Raw genomic sequence first — 19728 nt, forward strand, 5'->3', positions numbered from 1 at the left:
TGGTCAGCGGTGACTGGCCATACTGGTTGGAGCTGACAGGAAGGTAAGAAGTACCACAGATAACCAGATATTACAACTGTGTCTCTCAGAATGAACAACACCTCCAGCTTTGAGGAAGATGGGCTTCAAGATCATACTGGGCTTCACATCTGTCAGACGAGAAATTTGAGATGTGGTGGTGCTCTGGTACACCTGGTACACCAATCTGGACAGCTAAAGCCCGCGCAGGTTAGAAGCCAAATGCCTTGTTTCAATAGTCTGTGATGGTGGTGGTTTAATGGTGTGTGGGATGTTTCTTGGCAGACTTTGGGCTCTTGCTGTAGAATCCTGCTTTATTTTAACCTTGCTTATGACTCTGGGTGTCATATAAATTTTGCACTCTTGACCTCCACTCAGTGGATTTAGGGAAATGACTGATCTGGGGGAACTTGTAAGCTGATCCGATCACTGCAACATTTAGCTGCACACTGGAGTGAATTTTAAAATGGACTTCTACTTTTTACACTGATCCATTATCATTTGTATGTCACTCTGTGAAAGCATTATTACTCGCTGTAAGCTTCGCTTTAAGGCCACAAATTATCCATCTTCTTATGGTGACTGGTTTCATGAACATGACAAGAGAATAGAGGACTTCAGCGGCCTCCTCGGTATTCAGATTTGAATTTAATCACCACCTTTGGCATGCTGTCAAACAGAGGATTTGGGGTATGAATTATTATGTGATGCAATTATTTCAGCATGGATCAGATGAATGTTTACAGTGTCTCGTGGATTGTGTGACACTGATAGTTCAGGTGGTTTTGAGAGCAAATAGATGCCCCACTTAGACGAGTGTTGCTACTACTCGGCTAAATTTTCATCTCTGGCCAGCTTTTCTATCCTTGTATTAGTACAGAAGCAAAGAACAATGCAATTTAATGCCCGAGCCATCTGATGTAGTGCAGCTGTTTTGTAGTTATTGCTTGGGCAATTGGGTGTTTAATGCCCATGCTTTCTTTGATAGAATATGCAAAAAAGATTTTAGAAGCACAAAAGACTCACTAATTACACCATGTGCTCTTTAAACATTGATCTGGACAATTTGAGACTCGCGGCACCATTACTTTCAACTTTTTTTTTGCCCTGCCATTAACTCTTGTTATGGCTTTAATAGCATCTTAAGCCACTTTCAACCTCACTGCTCCTCTTTGCTCTTTGTGTCACTGCTTGTTAATAGACTTGCAGTGGACGAATAGTTCGGAGCCTTTGCTTAAGTAAACTAACGAACGCTGTATCACACTGTAAAAACATTCTCTTTCACCTAAAAAGCCCTGCATTTTCAAATAAGACTCCAGTAAAAAATTAATTAGAATCAGGAAAATATTCGGAATATATTAAAGGTATAGTATGAAATGGATTATGTTAATTTTTAATTATGTTTTTATATTTTAGAGCACTTCAACTAATAACAATTGTAGTATGGAGAAATCTGCTTATGATTGCTGCTGAATCTAAAAATTCCAACAGTAATTATTAACCATGATTAAAATGACCAGTGTAAATTTAGGAGCACATCCTGGCGTGTGTTTCTACACACATCAGCCGCATACGCTTCATCTCAAGGATCTAAGCTGATCTACTGGTGCTGTGCCACACACCCATCTATAGGGTTTGCAGAGAGTGGTCTAAAAAAGATAAATATATGTCTGGATGAAAATGCCTTACTGATATCAAAGGACAAATTGCTTCAAGCTTCCAGGAAAGCAACAGTAGCTCAAATAACTGCTTGTTACAATCAAGGTACAGTATGCAGAAGAGCAGCTCTTATCCAGATACCACTCCTATCAGCTAACAACAGGAAACTAAGGCTAAATTTCCCACAAGCTCAACAAAATTAGAGAGTAGAAGACTGGAAAAAAACATTCTTTGGTCTGTTGAGTCTCAATCTCTGCTGTGATGGTTGGGCCAAAATGATCCCTGCAATCCAACATGAAAGCATCAACTCATCTTGCATCAGCAGTTCAGGCTGTAGTTGGTGGTGTAAAGGTGTAAGAGATATTTTCTTGACTCAACTTTAGGTCCTTTAATACTAACTAAGCATCATTTAAGTTTCAAAGCCTACTTGAGTATGTCCATCCCTTTTTGACCACAATATACTCATCGCCCGGCTGCTTCCTGTAGGATAGTGTGTGTGTGACAAAGCTCGGTTTTCTTGAATATCTTATACAGTGACCAGATCTCAATCCAATAGAGCATTTTGTGTTGTGGTTGAAGGGGGACATTGGCATGACAAGCAACTGTGTGATTCTCCCACGTCAATACTGACCAAAATCTCTAAAGGAATGTTTTCAGCACCTTTTATTGATTTAATGCCACAAAGAATTAACAAGGTTTTGAGGGCAAAAGGTTCTAACACACCATTAGGAAGGTGTACCTAATAAAGTGGCTGGTGAGAGTTTGTGCCTTTGGGATTTAAAAAAAAAAAATTGTATCATGAACTTGTCAGCCTACTTCTTGGAAAACCTTTCCTAGTTTTTCTCAGGAATTGGCAAGGACAATGGGAAGCTCATCTATTTTTTTACATACATATAAAATTAAAGTAAAAGTATTGCAAATGCTCATTTAATCATAAGCACGTACAGTTTATATTATCCCATCACAGTTTTTTAGTTGATGCTGGTAAAAATCTGTATGTCAAAATGAGAGCGATAAAGCTAGATCCCTTCAGAAAAAAAGAAGCTTAGAGGAGAGAGCGAGTGAGACAGTCAGTGACAGAGACAGATTGTTTCTTGTGTGCTTGCATAGAAATGGATGGAGTTAAATTGGTTGCTACCTTGCCCATCTGCCATAACAGCTGGTGATGCTCTAATATAAAAGGGAGCAAGAAAAAAACATAGGCGAGCCCAAAGGCAGTCGTTCTCATTTCTCTGAGAACTAATTTGCTGTTTTCATAAATAAACTGAAGCTATACATTCATATCGCAGTTTAAGTTGATTCATTGGTTAGATTCACCAAAAGCATCTGCCATACTGTATGTTACTGTCTAGATTTGTTACGTTTTGTTTTGTTGCATGTTCATTACATTCATTCTTTGGTCTGTTGAGTCTCCCTTCATGAATGGGACCTAAAATAAACCTAAAATCTGGCAGGCTAATCATTTTGAACTCTTCTCATTGTTTAACACAGTCAGGGTGAGCCTTATCTGCGGATGCTGTCCTGGGGTCCTGAATCGGAGCTTACATGGGAGAAGTGGCTTGGCAGTAGATGAGACAGACAGCTAAATAATCAGCCTGCAAGACCTGGCAGTGGAATGTATTTACTGAATGAATGGACAAAGCATCTGTCTTTCTGGAGGCTTCTGGTGAGATCTCTGAGGATGGGAAGGGAGGCAGCATTGTGGGGAGGAGCAAAGTGAGATTGAGGATAATGTGATGGGAAAGGTGAGGAAACGAAGGGCAAAAGAGGTGCAGGGGACCTCCGAGGGTATGTCCTATCACATGCTGTAGTCTCATCATCTGTCTTGTTTTAGGTGTACAAGAACAAGCTGCACACAGTTTGGCCGGCACTCGTGAAAGCTAAGTCATGTAGCTTATAATTTTACAAAATAGCAAAAAGTCATACGTCAATATTTTTATCTTGAAGAAAAAAAGAGAAATTTGCTCGCTATTGATTTGCATGCCAGCCTTTTGAATTTAGCATCGCACCAGGTAATGGTGAAAGATTTGTCACTCAAAAATATTTTATATTTTATTTCTTGAAACAATGGTTATTCAATTTCACACAAACGCAAACAAGCCAGCTTTTCATTTTTTCAACTGTTGTCATGTTTGATGGCTAAAATGAATGTAACTAGTTAGAGGTATCTTGATCTTTAGCTCCAGGAGCGTAGATTATTAAAGTTTCCAGGTGATTTGTTTCAGAAAATGATCTTAAAAGGTCAAATATTCATATTATATCATTATACAACCCTTTAAGAGACAGGCTGCATGCCATATGCAAACATGTCTTAAGCAAAAGGTTAGCATCCTCATCTGCTGATGCTACAAATGGAAAACATTTTTGTACCACAGCTTAGAAAATCACGTGGCGATGTGCTTTTTGACACTATTGCTACCTTTGCAAGGCAAAAGATTCACTAATGATGACTAATGAGGGGATTTCAAAATAAAACTCCATACAATGTAGCAAATGTAGTTTGGGATTTAAATAGTATAACCTTGTGGTTTCTGCCCAGTCTTGTACAGAATGCAAATAATACCTGAAAACCTTTAAAGCTCTAGAAGATACACTGGGTTACTGCTGCACGTGAGCTACAGCTGCATTATGGCATACTAACACTTGCAGCATTTCCTTTATACAACACTTTTTTAGTATCTTAATGAGGGTTAAGCAATAATGAACATACCCTCTCTGACTAAAAGGAGTAAAACGTACTCCCTTTGTAGAGCCTCATTTACACAGCTTAAATATGGCAACGCCGACGGAATCCTGTATCCAAGTAGAGGAGTTGTAAAAGACATCACTGGGTGGAATTATTAAGGGGGAAACTATTAATAATAATATATATATATTTTTAATCAGGTTGTAAATGTTTTTTATTCTTTTAATTGGGAGATTTTAACCTCAATTATCCACTAAAGAAATCATAGCTTATGCACCTTTTGTGTTGTCTTCATTGTTCTGAGGCTTGGACAAAAACATTCCACGCGTCTTAATCTTTGAATTCGGGTTTTTTTCAGTTTCATTACCACAGTTGTATAAAATCAAGCACATGATCTGTGACATGATGATTGTGAAAGAATTCCCAACAAGTCAGCTGAAAAAATGTATTCCCTTCTAGACATCCCACCGTGTAAGTGATACTCTTGCAAAATGGAAGTGTTTAGTAACCACAGCAAGTCAGCCACAAAGTGTCAGACCCTGTAAAGTTACACAGTGGAGTCGCCGAGTGCTGAGGCACGTGGTGCGTAACACTCGCCAATCCTCTCCTGACTCAATAACTGCAGAGCTCCAAAACTCCTCTGGCATTAACATCAACACAAAAGCTCTGCACTGGGAGATCACCCTGTTGGGTCTCCATGGCTGACCAGCTGCTGTAGGTGTAATGTGTAGGTGGACCAATATTTTTGTCCACCGTGTCAGTCACTCCCTGTTTGTAGGAGCAGATTGGAGAACAATCTGCTGCAATCCTCGTGTTTATGGCTGCCATGAATGCTGTTTCACTCAGGACTATAAAAAGAATTTGAATAGAGTGCAATTATATTGTTGCTTCCGAATTAAATAAAAGTGCCATAACAAAACAAATAAGACTGCCGAATAGAACTGTTCAGACCAGGGTGGATATTTGTTTTGTGTGTTTCTGAAAAAGCCACGCACTCTGCGGCCGGTTATGAACTCTCCAAAGTGGTTTGCTTTGTACCAGAAAGGTGAATGAGTGTTCCGCTTTCATCTAACGCTATTCAGCTCTACAGCGCTGAATAGTCTTCCTGAGATACTTCCAAAATCCATACAGACAGTCATCTCGGCAAATACACATTCAGACCCATAAACCATGAAAAATAATAACAGTTCAGGCTCAAGCTGCACAGTGAAATTTCTCAGTCTGTCAGCCTGTTTCTATAAGTCTGGTCTCATGATGATGATTTTCTGAAGGGTTATTTCTATCCTTGCTATTGCTCCACAGATTTCCATATTGCTTTCAATCTCTGAGCCTATAATTAATTGGAAAGTGAAATTGCTTTTCAAATTGTTTCAACTTGCACTGACTGACCTAATTAGTTCAATGATTACACTCACCAGGAAGAGATCCCTGCCTAAATGATGGGACTAATTTGAATGAATATTTTAAGCCCATGTCTGCAATTAATGTAATTTACATATGTAATGTGTCTGTTTGATTACTTAATTATGTTTGTATTCCCTGACGATGTCACTGACAGGTGTCTTTAGAGTATAGCAAAAATAAAGAGAAATCCAGATGTCCCACTTCGTTCACCTAGTTTGTCTTGCAGGAGCTGCAACTACCTGCATTACAGAGCTGTCGAGTTCCTGTGGCTTGCAACAACTTTACATCTACCCCCGACAAATTTATTCACTGTCATCTGCTGACTCGCTGGAGAATGACAGAAATTGATTTTCCTTGCAGTTTGCTCCCCATGGGTCTAAAAAGATGGGGGGAAAAAGGATAAAATAATACACAGAAAGTCTTTCTTCTAGTTTAGCCATCTGGTCACAAAATTTTTAGAAAGCCGCTGTGTCAGAGTTTTGGAGTCAAACTGAAGGATAGTGCAGAAGGCGTTTTAGTCTTCAGCTAATATTGTGACTTCCTAATAATCATGTCATGTAACATCCAGTACAAAAATATCTGACTTTTGCTATGCAGGTTCACTGGATTTTTTTTTTTTTTTTTTTTTTTTGGAGAAAGGTTTGACTTGAAATGATCTTAAAGGTTTTAGTTGAATTACAAGCAGGCTATGTTCAACACCACTTTGCAAGAAGCAATCCCGCATCCACAGGGACTCTAAAATTAAGAGTTATCTCTGTGGGATAACGAAATTTGCTTCTATTTTTTCTTTTTGCATTAAATGGAAAAAGGATTGATGCCACTGATGTTTGTCTGTCACATACACTTAGCTTAGCTTAGCATAAAATCACAACACCCAGGGGATAAAGTGGAATTTGTCTACTTGAGAACGCTGAGATTGGGTGCAGTGTAGGGAAATAACTCTCTTAGAAATAAGTCACAAAATAAATTGCACTGAGTCCCATTTTCTTTATGGACAGGCTATGACCAGCTGCTGCTGCTCTAGAGGTTTGCTGCTCTTCAGGCAGATTGTTGTATGTTATATGAACTATTACTACTATAAAGGTAGAATTTGGTAAGTCATACTAAAGAGCATCATCCGTTTAGATCCAAATTGATGACTGGCAAACTCCTCCTAGAAGCAAGACCTGCCTTAGAGCAAGTCCTCTTAAATGTCTCCAGGTATTTATTTAGATAGTTATTTTAAATAACATTTAAAGTAATATTTAAATTAACTTTAACGCCAATGGTAAACAGGACATTAGGATTATTACTAGCATCTATACAGGTTTACCAAGAATTACCAAACAGTGAGCATAGACACCACAGAGCTTTCATACTGCCTTTCACCAGTGCAACACAATGCAGCACTGTAGATTGTACCATAATACTACTACTCAGCTTAGCATGAATTTGCATTCTAGTATAACATTCCAACAAAAAATGAATATAATTCAATTTGTTGTGAAAGACACAATTCACAAATAACCAAAAAGCTTCAGCAAAATATTATATGCAGATCCAGAATCTGATATTTTAATAATAAAGTAACATTAATTTGATTAATTTGAACAGTCTGCTTGATAAAATTATGTATTAAAATTCGGATTAGGTTTAATTACTGAGCAACTGGAAGGTTCTGGAACTCCCACTCATTTTAACCCCTGAATATACATAAGTTAGCCCAGCTAAAAACACCCAGTAAACCCCTAGTTCTCAAACAATATAATTAGTGCTTAACAGTATGACTCTTATCACCTATTTTTAGTAACCATGCTAACTATGCTAAAGAATGCTAACTGGCAGCTAGCTGAGAACCATGGTCCTATATTTGATGGAGAAATGAGCCGGCATTCTGCTGAACTTTTAATCTTAATCTAAAATAGCAAAGTCTGCATCCCATACTTCAAGAGTATTTCAGAAGATGATAAGCTATCCACTTAAATTATCAGTATTCCCACAGTACAACCATGCTAAAAGATAGGGCTGGATTACAAACTAAGAAAAGCAGCCCGCTGTTTGAGGGTCCGAGACCCTAACCCATTTTTCAACAGCAAGCATCTGCATTGCTCGCTGCAGCGAGCCACTTGTCACACACCTGCTGTTTTCTTTTTTCTATAATTCTACATTCAATTTGTTACTATCTTAGAACAGCCAGTATACGGTCAAAACAGTTTACCTATTTGCAATTTGGGATAGGCGGAGAGAAAAAAGAAAGCCAGAGGAGGAAAGGACATAATATTATTCTGGCTTGTTTTTACTCTCTGTTATCACCTTTTACCTGTGCCCGACTGGCCATCTGGCATACTGGAACTCCCCCGGTGGGCCTAACGTGACTTTTTGGGCCAACACAGCTGTCAACAAAAACGTCAGAGTGCCAAAATGGATAAGACTAGGGAGGTGCTGGCAGTGGTGCCATACACAGTTAGAAGGACAGAGAAACGGAGAACTTGGAGGGGGTTAAGTTAAGCAGAAGGTATTGGGCTGTCTGCTTGGATCAACAACACTGTATGTCAGGAGAGAGAAGAGATTAGGATGATTAGCAGGGTGATACTTGTCTGGAGTGTCAGAAAATTTAAGCTTAAGCTCTATTGGTGAACAAAGTGGCTGGTTTTTGCAAAGTTGTGTTAATGAGTCCAACCAAATATGCACTCTCTCCAAAACTTCAATTTGGCTAGCTTGCCACTTTTGCAAATAAGTAGTTTTCTGGTCATAATGTGTTTGTGTGGATGTCAGAGTATGCTAGCTAACACACTGTGCAAAGTGGCTAAGACAATTAGTAAGCACTTGCTAGTGTAAAAAGGATGCCACAATTTTGTTAACCACCATTTATCAGCATTAGCAATGGGCCAGCTGGCAGCTTGCTGTTCCCAGTGATGTTTTGGGATATGAAAAAAACCTCTTAGGACGCAAGATTTTGTGTGGCTGTGATGGACATTATATGGAAGTAAAATCGAGACATTCTTGTCTTTATTTATTCACTAAACAACTATTTGTGCATTGTCTTTACATCCATTGTCATGTTAGTGTGAGTGTTTTGCGTCTCTCTGACATGATTGCACCACTTCTTTATGGATTTATCAAACAAGTCCCCCGCATTTTTATTTTACTTTTATGTTGACAGTTCATTCACTTTATCTTTTTCCTGCTTTTTAAGGACTTACCCAAGCAGGAAATGCTCTGAGTTAGTGAGACATACTGTACTTCAACCTGAAAAGAACAATTATCTGATCAATTGTTTATTACAGACAGATCATTACTTCTTTTAAAATTCTCTCAGTACGGTACATGTATTAGCAAAGTCACTTTCAAAAAATGTTTCCTTTATCTAAATCGTAGTCTCCTCTTACTCAGTACACACCTTTAGTGTTTTTAAAGGGTGGCCTAGACGGCATGCATATTCAGGGGAGCACAAACATGGGTGGCATGTTATCGATTGTGGTGGGCTGGTACAGGGCAAAATGCCAGGGGCGATGGGGTCTGTCAGACAAGCCCTGACAGACCTGCTGTTATAGAGAATTTAAATGTTGTACGGGCCCTCACAAGTTGGGTTTTCTGGCCGTGCTTATGAATAAAAAAGGAAACTTTTCTGTAGTTTATGACCATATTCTGAATTGATGGCAGGTAGCCTTGCATCCAGGGCACCAAACCAAGAAAATACACTTGCCCAACAAAAAATGACAAATAAATAGATGTTAAAATCCCTCTGATTTCTTTATTATTTGTTATTCAGACAACATCAACTTTGATTAAAACAATTTTTGAATGACTTACGCCTTGTCCACTAGAGTCTGCTAGAGTCCACTAGGGTCAGAGCAATGTAAATTTAATAGTAGTCCGCATACCTGTCTTTTGTGACTGCATGGACCAGTCCGCAAAGAATTTATATCACAGTGCACCAACTACACATGCGGCCCAGGTAGCAGACTTCAAAAAACTATAACAAGAATGACTATTCCATTATCCTGTCTTCAGCTGTCCATGTCTGTATTCACAACAGAGTATAATCAAGGCATTATTTTTAAAGCATCTTGCTGATTAGGGATGGATGATGTGTCACATGCAGACTTTGCTTTCCCAGTCTTAAAAGTTGAGAAGCGCTGGCTTACAGGACATGCAAATGCAATTTAAAGTCTTTTTGCTTTAAATGTTCTCTTTTGGTTTTTTCACATTGCTATATGCTATCGTTTCCTGCGCACTAAAACACTAACTGGGCAGCAAATGGGACTTAAATATAATCCAGAGAATCTTGTTACTCTTACGAAACTGCTGAATTCGTAAGTAAGCACATTTATATCCACTAATAATGCCAGAGCAGGCTATTCGACTGAAGATTTCATTTACCTTTCCATCAAGACAAATATCCAAACCACATCTTTGCACATTGATGGGTGTAGGCGCAGGGTGTATATTAGAGAAAATGGATGGAAAAGGAAGTAATGGCTATAATAACTGCTGTTATTGCAGAGAACATACAGCAATGTGCTTCTTGATTTCCTCTGATGTCAAAACCTGGGGGGAAAATCAATATGAAGAATGAAGCCTTATTTACACACGCCACCTGATAGACTGTGGCTCGCTGCAAGATGTCAACGGGCCATTAATGTTTCAGGAGATGATTGCTTTTTTTGTTTTTGTGGCTAAGTGGGGAATTAAATGACAGCAGTTCTATTTTTAATCATAAACCCATCAGTGAATAGGGCAACATTTTAGGAAGACAGATGTTTTTGTGTTTTTTTTTTTAGTTTTTTTTTTTTTAGTTAACCTCAATCCGAAGAGGATCCAGTTGTGTTCAGGATGCATATTTGCAGGGACATGTGCGCAAACGCAGCCGGTCACAGAGCTGGGATTATCACTCATGGGCGGGGCTCACTATGACAGCCATTCTTTGCAATAAAACCAAGCTGATTCCTGCATTTCTTCCCTTTTGCTTCTCCTAGTTAGTAAGAGTTCTGCATAACTTAACATCATTTAAATAACAATGTGAGTGCCTACTTGTAAAAAAGCCCCAAGTCTTTCCATATGTTGTTGTCAGTTAAGAATTATCTGTCAGCCTGAATCAGACTTTGAATGTGGAGCGGAATACATTTTCATCATCACCAGCAGTCCCCCCTGATACCTCTGACTGAACCGTTTGTTGAGAGAAACATAAAAGGTTTGCTCGGTGGACATGTTTTTGCCCTCAGGGGTACACAAACTCAATAGCTAGCTAGCTAGCTAGCCATCTCTTCTTGAGTGCACCTGTGCTTTCCTAGTGGCACACACTGAAAATTGAGGTCATGATCCCCACGACTATGTGAGTCAAGATGCCTCTATGTTGGAATATCTCTCTTTCTTTTCTCTGTTTCAGTTTATATCTCCTTGAAAATATCTATCTGGGAATTTCTGTGTACATTCTTTCTCTTATAGAGGGCATACACACATTTGTGCATAGATACATTTGAAGGATAAAGTGTACATGTGCATTTGCACCCCATTTTTCAAAACTGACTTTCATCTCTTGCGTAGATCTGCATTATTGACTCACTTAAAAATGATCTAGCCTTAAATGTATATTTCTAAATGGAAAATCTTGAACTACATATAATGTATTAACGCAAATGTAAAGTCTATTAGCAACTTATGTAAACTACAGATTCCTTTTTTTGCAAACACATGCATTTAAAAAACAAGCTGCAAAAGTAAAGATGAAGATTTGTTGTCAGAACAACAAATCACAGAAAAGTATACTTTATGATCATTTTATTTTTCTCTACCCTTTAGTGCCTGTTGTATAAAGTGATCACAGTTTTTTGCTGTCTATTCTATATTTGGATATAAACTTCAAAGATTGGAAACCTCTGACTCCTGTTTGGAACTCCCTCTCTCCCTTGTCAATGTGCCCCGAGGCATGCAAAAAGGCCCCCAGTACCTCGAAACATAAGATGAAGACATCCAAAATGAAAGAAATGCAGAATGCTTTGAGTTATTTGTGGTTGTTTTTTTTTCTGTTAATTTGTCTGTCTTTGTAGTTGTTTTGTGTCTCTCCATGCTCAGTTTGTGTCTTTTTGTAATAATTCTGTTCCTCTTTGGTTTTTTTGTGTCTCTTTGAGGTTGGTTTGCATTTTCTTTCTGTCTTTTTGGATTATTTATGGTTCATTTATGCCTCTTTGCAGTTATTTGCGATTATTTTTTGTCCATTTTCAGTCTCTTTAAAGTTATTTGATTGACATTCCAAGAAAAATTCCTTCAAATCAACACTGTAGCCCCAGGAGAGCTCTGACCGATTGCCGCTAGGGATTGTGCTCTGAAGGCCTGTTCACCAATTTGTCCATGCTTACGTTATAGTGTTTGTTGTCTCTCTATGCTCTTCTTTTCTCTCTTCACTTTCTGCTTACCCCAATTGGTCCCTGAGATCCCCACTCCTGGAGATTTCTTCTTTGTAAGAGGGAGATTTTTCACCCTCCTATTTCCAGCTACTATTATTGCACAGTTATGGTAAAATCTTTACCTTACAATTGAAAGTTCCCAGAGATGACAACATTGAATTGATTAATTCAATTAGATCAATTAAAAAAAAGAAAAAGTTTCATGCAGACCTTATCAAAATAATATTCAGTGCAAATAAGCCTGTCGTGACAGTGTAGATACGGCACAGTGCAACGTATCGTGTATGTCGACACTGTTGTGTTTAGACTGCCAATACATCCACGACTGGTCACAAGCAGGTGAGAGACAGCTGAGGCCAGCAGGACAACAGCGAGAACAGCTGATCCCTGCAGAACCAGCTCGGAGCTGACCCAGATGAAGACTCTCCACTGTAATCGGAGTCCCTGAGGTAATCTAGGCAAGACATTATCTGCATCGTTGCTTCTCTGCAGCATCTGGAGGGCTCTGCCACCTGCTTTGGAAGGGTTCATACCACTCCTCTGCCTCTTTTTTTTTGTTGCTTTTCATTTGTTTATTTTTCTGTCACGCACTCAGCAGCAAAGAGCATACAGTCACTTAGACATGCCAGAACTCATGGATCAAGTTGTCAACTTTATAACCTCGTCTCTTAACTGAAACAGCTTTTCCAAGATTCACTCTTCCCAGTAAACTATGCAGTTCTTTGAATTCATCGCCGTGGGCAATGCTCCACTGCTTATACCGTAGGAAAAAAAATTTCTTCCCAATTAGATGTTTCCCCTGCATAATGTTCCTACGCTTAATATTTTCGTGCCCAGGTCATCTTTAGATTGCAAGAAAGCACTTGCTTCTGCATCCTAATGATAAATCAATTAGTTGAGCCTTAGATGTTGCCTATGGCAACTCAAGTCTTTGAATCTCACTATGCATTTTGATTTTAACCTCTATAAATTGACCTGGGAGCCTTTAGTCTCTGGTATTTCTGTGTTTATCTTTTTAATGCTGCTTTTAATATTTTATAGTGGCATTTTGGGAGATTCTTATGTTTATTTAATCTGCAGTGTTTTCTGCTTTTTTTAATGTTTCAGAGAGGTAAAGAAAATACTTCATCTTCGTAGGACAGAGAAACGTTGAGCACTTTTCTAAATATTTGATCAGCTTGTCTTTTCCTGTGCCACTGTTCTAGTTTGCTGCAACTCAACTTAATGTGGATTGGCTAGCTCGATCAGGGGAAGCAGGTTATCAGGAGGGCTGAAGAGAAGAATTTCTGCATAATGAAAGTATAATAAATGCACACAAGCAAGAAATAAAAGCTAAAATCTTGCTCCTCTTAAACTGCCTGCTCTTAAAAGGACCAAAAAATTGGTAAAACTTTATGCATCAGTTTCCTTCTCCTGCTCTTTCTTTACAAATGTATGTCTTAATTTGTGTATGTGCAGATTAAGGTCATGTGTATTGTTCTTGTTTGTGTGTGTCCTGCCAAAATATTCCAGCCACATTTCCATAATTCTATATGTACCCAAACTGAGACCTTCCGTTATTTCCAGAAAAGACGTGGAAAGCACAGACTAATCATCTTTGGCTCGGTCATCCTTCTGCCTGAGGGTTAAATTTTAATGATGATGTTTGGCACACTGATGTGAAAAACATGTATTAAAATGCCAAAAAGTTAAGTGTGATGAAACAGGCTTATGTATCTACAATGAGACCAACAATTTTCTGAAATTACAGTTTAATTAGGAGGGGGTGGGGGAGAAGATGCTGCTGCAGGAAACTCTGTGACATTTTCGTCTAAAGACATAATACTTATGTATATTAGAAGCGGCAATGCTTCATCCATATCTAATTTAAAGCCTAATTTTGAATGTTTTGCTCCTACGTGATACTCCTGCTGAATGGAATTTAACACATACTAATTAGAAAATTGTACTGAATTTTTAAGCTTGACCTCATGTGACCTATCATGTAGGCTGGATCAATAATTGGACAGCACTGGGAAAGCAGTATAAACTGTACTTTCCTCATGAGCGGATCTTCCAAACACAGATCTTTACACCATCTTAGCTCCATGTCCTTTTGTGAGGTTTGTCCTAATCCCACAGCTCTAAACTTATTTCCTCCCTAAAAATAGAAAAAGCAGTTTAGAAAATAATAGAAATTCTTTTTTCCTAACTGCATGGATACTGTTGTTAATTGCTCTACAAATCCCAAACACATCCCAAGTCTTAGTCTATGTCTAGTTTCGTGTATTTAATCAAAGGAAAAAAATATCACTGTTTTACGACTGATCCCATTGTCTTCATAAGCATCAAGTTAAAAGAGTGCACGCCCTCAAGACCGAATGTCAGATACATGTAACTAAAACAAAACTTTGCTTTCATGCGAAATTTTACAGTTACAATCAGGTCTCAGCATGTCGGTGTGGAAGTCTGATTTCAGTGATGCACAATAACTCAGATGGTTCCCATAATAGACACTGGAAAGTCATTCAGCCTGACCCTATTCTTCAGATATGGGTTTAATTGCCCAGAATATGAAGTGCAAGATCCCCTCACTTATCAAATTAACAGCTCAGAAAAGGACAGTAAAGTACTTAACAGTAGTCTCAGTAGAATGAGTCATGGCAAAGGTAAGCTGTTTATCTGTTAAAAGGAGGGGAGAAGGAAGCGAATGCCTCATTGAGAGAAATAAAACACATCGTAAAACACTCTTTTTACTTTGGTACTTCATGTTATGTTGATATGGTTGACTAGCTGCCAAAATGCAGATGAAAGACGCTTTGAGTTGATAATAATATGGATGCACTTCTGCGAGTTGCCTTTACAACTATGCGATTACTAAAAAAAAATCTAACCTGTGCCTTGCACAAGTTTGCCTTGCAGACTTCGTTGCCTCACATTTTTTCTTTCAGGTAACATAAAAACTGGCCTTTCTTCTTTGTGGTAAAGCCTAAGAAGAATTAAGGTATTGCTCACACTTAATCACGCTGTCAAAATAACATTACACTAATGCGGTAAGGAGTGGTGCTCTTTGCCGTATGCTTATTAGTCAAGAAGGAGAAACGGGATTTTTTGTATCTACTTGAATGGAGCAAATCATTATTTATTGTTATAGTACAATAATTATCAGAAAGACAATAACCATTTCTGTCAGGCTCATTTTCTAGATTGATTTATAAAGATGGAAAACAGCAACCAAACTCTTTCCTATGTGAGTAATGACATGTGGAAATCCAATTAAAACAATGCAGAGATTAATTGAGAGCTTCACTGACTGGCAAAAAAAAAAAAATGTTAAGATGAGAGCAAAATTCAGACCAGCTTTGCAGCTGCCATACTTTCAGACAGTGGCAAGTCATACTATATGAGTGCCTTTATGGTTAAAAAAACATAATTTAAGTAAAGAGCTACTGCTGCTTCTTGAAAATGATAAAACTTGTTTCATGGTCCCTTTTCAACACTTTAAAGGGCAAAACATAAAACGTCTCAGTCTGCTCAGGTTTTGTCCTCCTTTAATGTTGCTTATTATTTCTTCTATTGAAAGATGATACTAAAGCAACATATATCTGTACACACACACACCACCACCACCACCAAACCTGCATTCACTTTCATGCATCCCCTAGTTAAGCACATGCTTAGTGCACATAGTTGACTCTTGCGTGATGTTTTAATCATGGTAGCAGAGATATAACCACACATGAGCTATCATACTTCTCTGTGAGACTCCTGTGCGGTTCTGGCTTGGCCCAGATAACAGAAAACCTGCCTGGAGCGCAGACACAACACTGCAGGACGTAATAGAAGCTATCATAATGCTTAGCAGGAGAGATGTCTGTGGAGCTCACACTGTGGCGGTGTGGCAGAAACAACTCTCAACTCAGGGCGTGAAGACATGTTGATGTCTTGTGATGTTGTGGTTTGAGGTTTGAAAGCCAACAGATGGATTGATTTTGAGGGAGTGGGCTGATTAAAACTTTTGTGCACCGAAGATAATGAAGACAAATTTCTTTGGAACCTTTACAAAAGACAGCTATGTTACGCAGCTAAAAATGGACTTGTGTGAATGGCTGTGTGTAATTCTGCATAGATAAACTGGAGGACAGTGTGACACCTTGAAGAAGTTGCTGAAAATATTATCTAGACAGTGAAATGCCCTGGCTTCAGGCTAAAATACAGGCCTTGAAAATTAAAGTCATTCTTTCACCTAATTACTCGGTGTAAGAGTTTAATGTGTTCATGGCTTAAATGAGTTCAGTGACTTTTAGAGATTTTTGAAGGAAAATGTAATTAAATCGTGGCTGCAGTGCAAGAACTGACGGTACACTGATTACTTGTATCTGAATCTAATTGTTGGATTCAACTGTAATTCTTCTTTTTCAGTCACTGACAGACTCTGTGGCAAATTCACACCTACTCCAACACCATAGCCTATAATATATTTACTATGTGTCTACAAGCAAACACTTACTCTCTTCCTAGACTCTTAAAGCTGTTTCTAAATTGGCTCACAAATTGGACCCCATTAAAATCTCCTCATGCTCTTTATCTACATCTCCTTTATGGTCTGCATAGATCTAACTGAAGGCAGAGAAATCAATACTTAATAACAGCCTTTCAATTCTCTGCAACATGTTTCATCTTAATTGCTCTAGTCAGTTTGCCTTATTAACAATCCTAGTTTACCTACTGCGTTTTTCATCCAGTAGTTATTAATGTTTCATTTCACCACATTAAATTATTTTGATTCTGATCAACTATGCAAGCCTGTTTAATGACACCGGGACTTAACAGTCTACACTCAGACTTAATGGTCCACTCCCCTGTGTTTTATTGGCCTGCAGTATTACGCCGATGAAACCTCTGTTCAGTTAAACTGAACACATATGAGTTAAATGGAGCAAACTGATGAGATCTGATGCACAAGCTTGACTCCTTTCTTTAAAAATGGAAACTCCAAAGGCAGAAATGATTTAGATCAGCTGGGAAAAAGTGAAGAGTAAGTCAAGTAAAGATGGTGGATTTCTGCTGAGTACCATGACTTTTTGGCTATGAACCCACACACACACAAACACACACACACACACACACACACACACAGAGCAAATAATTCGAGTAACTGATTGCAAGCCTTGCTCTTTTCTAAGACTCCATGATATCTGTTTTCGCTTTTATTTTTGCATTTCCTGCAGCACTAATAATCTGAGGTTAAACTGCCTCTTGAAAGGATTATTTCACTCTAAGTCCTCTTTTAGTTCATTTCCTGCAAAATCAGATTAGAAAAAAAAAGTATTTATGCATCCAGGCCCACAAAAAGCGGATTTGAGTTTGTGAAGGACTAAGAGGGGCACTTAAGTGTGGGAAGATATTTGCCCATGACATACTGCAATGGAAACTGTAACCTAATTATTTCCCTCAAGTTGGTAGCCAGCTGCAGTTTAAAGAAGCGTCTGCTGCAGTAAAGGAATTTTGTTATTTCCGCTCCTCCAAATCGATATATAGATAGACTTTCGATACTTGCATTTATTGCAGTGTATCCGTCCTTGGCTGTATCTACTTACATTTAGTCTTCAGCTTGAACGGCGTGAAGATTGTTGAACTCACGACAAAGAAAACACTGTGTTCGAACGAACTGCGTGTGATTTCCAATCCGTGTTCTTGAATTATTGACCACGACATTAGATTTTTTTTTGTATTTTATTTTATGAAGCATTAGGCACAGATCGATCACAGCAGGTAACCTTCAGGTAACATTGATGAAGAATGCCTTTTCTAATCAACAATTTGAGCAGCCCTTACAAAATAACACGTCAGCCACAGGTGCATATTTCTGTCACCTCATTCTTTATTGTAAATACAGAAGCGTGTCACTCATCCGCTCACGTTATATACCTGCAAGAGGGAAAATGTCTGTTCATCCTCGTTGAAAACAAGAACGCATTGAACTCCCCCAAGAATCAAAACTCCCCTCGTCCACCCAGCATCATCTAGTCAAAAAAATAACATCCAAAAAATACTTGACACTGCCACCAGCAAAAGTATAATGAAATCGGAAAAAGAGAGGAACACAAAAAACCAAAAACAAAAACCACAAACCTGTGAGCTCAGCTGCAAGAAAAGTAGCACGTTAAAATGTCATCGGGCTTTAAAAATGATTCCCCCTCTTTTTTTCCATAAAGAAAAGAGGAGCAAAGTAAAAGCAAGGATCGGATCGGTGGTGATTTCACCGAGACATCAAAATCACAAAACTCGAAGGCAACAAACAACACTGCAAAATGCAAACCAAAGCATAGCAACAGCAAAAGTCGACAGAAACAAAAAAGAAAAAAAAGAGAAAAAAATTAAAAATGTTTCAAAACCACCAATAAATGTTCGAAAAATCTCAATACTGACAAAACCTGCTTGGTTTCGACCCTCGAAACAAAACTGCAAGCAAGTAAAGGCTTTCTCAATCCCGATAACGCACCCGTTTACCCTCTTGGCACTCTCGATCAGAATAACTGCATGCTAAAAACTTGAAGCCTGGATGTGGAAAAACGCTCAAAACCACCATGTCAATGCTCAATTCAACCATCAGCAAAAGGAGGAAAAATAACAAAAAAAGGGGGGGCAATTAAAAAGACAAAAAATGCTTACAAAAAAGCCATTGGAAATGTACTCACCGAGCGGGAGTAAAATGTTGCAATAAAAATGTGATATGGCTCAAAATACAGTATGGCGGTGCTAGCCGAAATGCTGTGCCTTTTCTCTAGATCTCTGCCTCCAGTTCTGTCATGTGACTGATTCAGCCCCGACTTCCAGCAATGAGAGACCAGTGTTGAACAGCTGATGCTGAATGCTCTCCTAACGGCTCGACTCTCTCCAAAAGTAAAAAGAGGTAGTCCTTATCATCCCACAGTTATGACTGAGCAGCTTGTCTGTTTTTCTTTCGGTTTCTTTTTTTCTGCTTTTTGTCCTTCTGTTTTAAAGATGCAGAGCTCACGCGGTGTCAGCGCCACGTCACGATCCAGGCATGCTTTCATTTCATTCAGTGCAAGCACTGGCCGGGATAAAGAGCACGGTTTTTCTTACTGGGGGAGAATGAACAGGGGTGTGTGTTATTACAGCGAGGGGGGTGGGGGTCAACGTAAAGCTGCATCGCAATAGCATGCAGCCCTGTTCTCGGTGCTTAAACTGTGAAAGTGCAGCACACCGAACAACACACCGTTAACGGGAAACCAGCGCTGACCATGGTGCTGAAATTGGCGACTGTAGAGCAGATGTGTCCCTGGTGCTCAGCACGATGTAATACACCCGGGACCGGCAAACAAAAATAATGGATTATACTTGAACTGTAATATCACCAAGACCTGTCCACGGTGCTGGAACTTTGAGTGTTGTAGATATTAAGCCAATTTAAAGCATTTATTATCTTCAGCTGTGCACTACTATAGATAAATAGATGTTTCTACGTTTTGGAGAATTGGGGTAAAACACGTGTGAACAAGATTTTTTTTTCTTTATTATAGCAAGTATAATTTATCATGCATGCAACTAAAGTATAGTATGGCACAGAGC

At 38.8% G+C, this 19728-nt stretch overlaps 1 protein-coding gene across 2 annotated transcripts in view; it reads right to left on the minus strand.

Moving 5' to 3' along the window:
* Positions 1-19186, minus strand: part of LOC134634238 (RNA-binding Raly-like protein) — a 117715-nt gene extending 98529 nt beyond the window's left edge. The window contains exon 1 of one of the 2 annotated variants that reach the window (XM_063483321.1): positions 18834-19186. The gene's annotated coding sequence lies outside the window, so the exon portion shown is untranslated. Of the gene's footprint in view, positions 1-18063 lie in introns of both variants that reach the window. The other variant, XM_063483322.1, reaches the window with a different exon arrangement.
* Between the last annotated feature and the right edge of the window lie 542 nt (positions 19187-19728).

Source organism: Pelmatolapia mariae, linkage group LG9 (assembly GCF_036321145.2).
Source record: "Pelmatolapia mariae isolate MD_Pm_ZW linkage group LG9, Pm_UMD_F_2, whole genome shotgun sequence".
NCBI classification, from domain to species: Eukaryota; Metazoa; Chordata; class Actinopteri; order Cichliformes; family Cichlidae; genus Pelmatolapia; species Pelmatolapia mariae.